This window comes from Cydia splendana, chromosome 9, assembly GCF_910591565.1.
Source record: "Cydia splendana chromosome 9, ilCydSple1.2, whole genome shotgun sequence".
NCBI lineage: Eukaryota > Metazoa > Arthropoda > Insecta > Lepidoptera > Tortricidae > Cydia > Cydia splendana.
The window spans coordinates 9,091,042-9,096,302 of NC_085968.1; positions in this window are offsets into that span (position 1 = coordinate 9,091,042).

The window sequence follows — 5,261 nt, forward strand, 5'->3', positions numbered from 1 at the left end:
TTTCTTTGGGTTAGGTATGAGGATATTGGGTATTATTTAAGGTATATTTTACAAAAAAATAATTCAACGGTTTCGTATCTGGAGGAGCACAAACTTGGTATGTATTGAAAATTATTTTTGTTTGAATTGAATACAAGTGACGGAAATATAATAATAAATGTGATATATGCCCTTTCATTTAATACCACACACGATAGGATACCGCTAACACTAGTATTGAGTGGCAAATAATAAATCATTTATTTTTCGCGATAAACTTGTTTTACATACAAAAGTAACAATGATGAGGTACATAATATATAATTAAGTACATATTGTTTACCACGAAATGGGCTCGCCTCAGCATAATGCCGACCCGAGAGTCGGCGCTGGTCTTCCGGCGAGTCCATTTTTGTGGGCTACGATCACAGCTGTGGTACGTCTGATGATGCCAATTTGACATAAAATTCTCAGAGTACGAGCGATCGAACGAGTACGGTCACAATGCATGATTCGTCTAGCTCTAGTGAATGTGATGATCCGGCCGATGCAACTTATATTCCAGAGGAGGAGGGTACGGGATACTTCGGAATATGATAGTTCATCGGGTTCACCACATTTTGGATTCCTAGCGAGCACGTCCGATCCAGATGCTCCACGGACTATACAAGAAGCACTGAGTGGTCCAGATGCTGACAATTGGAGGGAAGCGATGTCTTGTGAGTACAACTCATTTATTAAGAACGAGTGTTGGACACTGACAGATCGACGAGAGTCACGAAAACCTGTCAAATGCAAGTAGGGGTTAAAATAAAATAAAAAAATAAAAATTAATTATTTCAGGTTTCAGGACCCATATTACAAAGTGAAACTTTTTTATAGTAGAAGAATTGCGTTGCAAGACTTGCATCTTTTTACATGTAAAGTTTTTGATGGGATAAGATAAGATAAAAATATTTCATTGCACGGAAAGAATACAGCAGTGGTAACAACACGAGTTTCAGGTAAGAGTTGTGCATAACTAACTTGACATTCAGAGATTCCAGGAGTCCCCGCACTAGGCTAGGCCTGTATCGGGGATCTCATCTTTTTTGTCCTTCTTTTCAGGTAAGTACTACTTCTTATACGTCAGCTACCACTTTTCTTAAAAAGCTCATCTCATACTATTATACTCGTAATCATAACTATATACAATACTCATCTCATGGCCCCACTAAACTATAGGTAATTGTACTCATACAATACTCATACCCAAGTACCCATCCCACAACTCCCACACCATACCCGCATTCATACCGATGCCATATTCATATTATCCTTACCATATACATACCATACTCATACTATACACATATAATAACTATACATATTTTAATACTCACGTCGTACATCAGCACATCACAGACCTTTACTTGACCTACTATTTGTAGGAACTGCAACAGTAACTTTGTAATGGCATATATTTATATGGGACAGCAAACTTACTTATGCAGTTCATAAATCTTTAAAACGTGACTGATATTGCAATATTTTTAGGTTTTCTATGGGTTGATACGCTGAAAACTACCTTTAAAATTTGAAGCTTGTGGGTATGCTAGAAGTACCTTAGAATTATGATGATCGATGAGCGAGCGAGTGAGTGAGTGTGTCAGTGTCGAAATTAAGGAACTTTGACGTACAATAATTCTTAAACTACAGGTTCAAATTGAATGTTTTTGAGATTATATGTAAAGCATGTTAAGCCGGCACTAAAAATTTAGGGTTCTAGCTTTAGCCAGCACAAAATTACGGGACGTCGAAAATGGCCTGAATCGCTTCGAGAAAAGGATGGTACGGCCCCAACTAGCAAAATCACGCTATGCTACGCTGTTATACTCGTAACAGCCCCTGGGTAGAAAGCGGCGCACACCTCTCGACACCCCTGAGCCGCTTACATCAGTGTTGCTCCTGGTCGTCTTTACGACGACTTTCAGGGGCCCACCTAGTTAGTGGCAAGACACCGCCTGCCTCGATAACGTATAGAAACATTGTTATGGCAGGTGTCCGGACCTCTCGACAATAGCCCAATCTTTTGACCAGCCAAACTTCAACACTATAACCGGCACTCTTCTCCACTGCATTTACAATAGCTCCTATGCCAGCTGGGACCGACTTACGGGTATCTATTTGTACCCGTGAATGGGTTCTAGTTGGTGTATTACATAACATCAAACTTGTCTTAAAGGGCCTCTCTGCTGTTGGCTTCGGCCCCACGCATGCCTCCCAAAGGTCCGGGACCCCATGGTCCCGAGATATGGAAATACATAAATATAAAAAATAAATATATATTATAGCACATTCTTACACAGATTGGCTAAGTCCCACAGTAAGCTCAAGAAGGCTTGTGTTGTGGGTACTCGAACAACGATATATATAATATATAAATACTTAAATACATAGAAAACAACCATGACTCAGGAACAAATATCTGTGTCATCACACAAATAAGTGCCCTTACTGGGATTCGAACCCAGGACCATCGGCTTCACAGGCAGGGTCACTACCCACTAGGCCAGACCGGTCGTCAATACATACAAATAATAATAATAATTTAGCCTATATACGTCCCACTACTGGGCACAGGCCTCCTCTCAAGTACGAGAGAGTTTGGGCTATAGTCCCCACGCTAGCCCAATGCGGATTGGGGACTTCACATACACCTTTGAATTTTTATCGCAGATGTATGCAGGTTTCCTCACGATGTTTTCCTTCACCGAAAAGCTAGTGGTAATTATCAAATGATATTTCGTACATAAGTTCCGAAAAACCCATTGCAATAGTGTTCCCAAAAACGATTTAAGATCAAACCATCTTATATTGATCTTCTCTTTTGTGGTATAAGTGACTTGATTCTATATCACTCCAATATCTTACTAAAGTGCTGCTGTTGACCAGAAAAGTACGTACTTACAGTGTTATTATATGCTATGGTGATATTAGTCTTACATTCTTATAATAATAGCATTTAGAAAGTCTAATTAATATAAGATCAAATTAACTTAGAAAATGTGGATATAAGACCAGGGGCCCGTTTCTCAAAAGCTTGTAACTTGTAATACAAGCGGAAGTCACTTTTTGACAGCTTTTGTTAGAAAGGGACTTCCACTTGTATTACAAGTTACAAGCTTTTGAGAAATGGGCCCCAGGTACTCTCAAGTTCAATGAGACCTAGTAAGTGTTATTGTAAGAGCGAGAGGCTCATAATAGTATTATGATTATGCCATGTTAATATTAATCTTACATTCTTATAATAGCATTTAGAAAGTCTAATATAAGATCAAATCAACTTAGAGAATGTGGATATAAGACCAGGTACTCTCAAGTTCAATGAGACTTAGTATGTAAGAGCGAGAGGTTTATAATGGTATTATAAAATGCTCTTATATACATATATAAGAGTCTTATAATAAGACTAAACTTACTAAAGTGCGTATTAGCTTGTCTAAGACTAATATGAGAGCGATGATATGTTAAAAACAAAAATAAGAGCGCTATAAGCTCACTACTCTTTTTGCTAGTTGGGGCCGTGCCTCTTTGTTTTGCTTGACTTGGCGGGTACACTGTCGTGCCCCCAGATGGAAGAGTGTAAGTGTTCGCCTACTCCCATGGAAACAGGACTTAAGTTACCTAGGGGCAATCAAAGAGATGATACCTATGATTATAGAGGTCTTGTAGATTCTCTTGTGATGGTGATTGTGTGATGTATATTGGTATCTGTACCCGACCAGACATCGCATACGCAGTTAGCTACTTGAGTCAATTTAATTAATCATTTACTTACAGAGACCCACTGGAAAGCAGCCTACTATTTTTGGGTTTACAATGATTATTTTGGTGTCATTTTATGTAAGTAATAGGATAGCAAGATGTAGGTATGTAAACATTTAGTTATCAATTGACATTAAAATGGGGTTTGAAATTTGGTACCTAATCATTTACAATTTTTGGGTTAATAATGATTACTTCGGTGTCATTTCTTTTAATACGATAGTAAAATGTAATAAAATTGGTAATCATTTCACATTAAAATGGTGTTATAATTTTGGTGATCATTTATTATTTTAGGGTGGTAAAGTAGAACACTTATCCTGTTTATGAGATTATGGTAGGTATTAATAAATTCACATACTTTAATCAAAGTTATAGGCAAATGTTCGATCTAGCACTTAAAGTATCAAAATATTCAAAATATCTAGAGCACCAACCTACAATTTTTTTTACGCTTGTAAACATTGCAGTTTTTTCGTTATACAACGCTTCACGTCGACTTCGCACATCATCGTAATTGTTTACGAGCTTAAATAGTAGTTTGCGGACCTCACTCGGTATAGTAATTATTAATGTTATTTAAAATAAACCCCTTCTAAACCGCAAACAATTGAATGAATGACATATATGTATTGACAACTAACTTTTAACTTATCACCAAAGACAATTGGTGATACAACAAGGAAATGTCTGTCAGCAATATTTGGCTGGCCAGACTCAGACTTATATGCTTTGAATATTTACAGAATCATACATGGTCGAGCAACAGCTGTCAGGTCAAAGATTAAGTCACAAAAAAATATCCAAATCACGTAAAAGGAAACGGTCTCACAGTTCAGGTAAATAGATTTAATAATGTTAATATACTTGGTCAAGCAAATCTTGTCAGTAGAAAAAGGCGGGAAACACAAATTTTCTATGGGCCGATAATCCTTCGCGCCTACATTTTTAGGGTTCCGTACCCAAAGGGTAAAACGGGACCCTATTACTAAGACTCCGCTGTTCGTCCGTCCGTCCATCCGTCTGTCACCAAGCTGTATCTCACGAACCGTGATAGCTATCACGATCTCCTTTGGCAGTCTATAGCACAACCACATCGCGTCAACTCTGTGCACACTTTCCAGTGCTTTTCTTGTGTAGTCCAATTTTTGAACATTCAGACTCTTTAGTGTGGACTACGGTCAATGAGGCTGTCTATGCTGCTGAAAGGTTACGCGCGTTTTATAAAATTTCCGCCCTTTTCTACTGACAAGATTTGCTTGACCATCTATATATGATGCACCAGTCACCTGCAATAATTTACAGGGTGAATATAATAGGTCCTACTCAGCAACATTTAATATGGGACCAACCCCGAGATAGCGAAAACAATTTGACGCTCCCATACAAAATATCCACAAAATGTTAAATTGGTATTTTCGTGTACGCAATACATGTAGACAGCAATCCCTGCCGTAGTCGAGTAAACATATTAA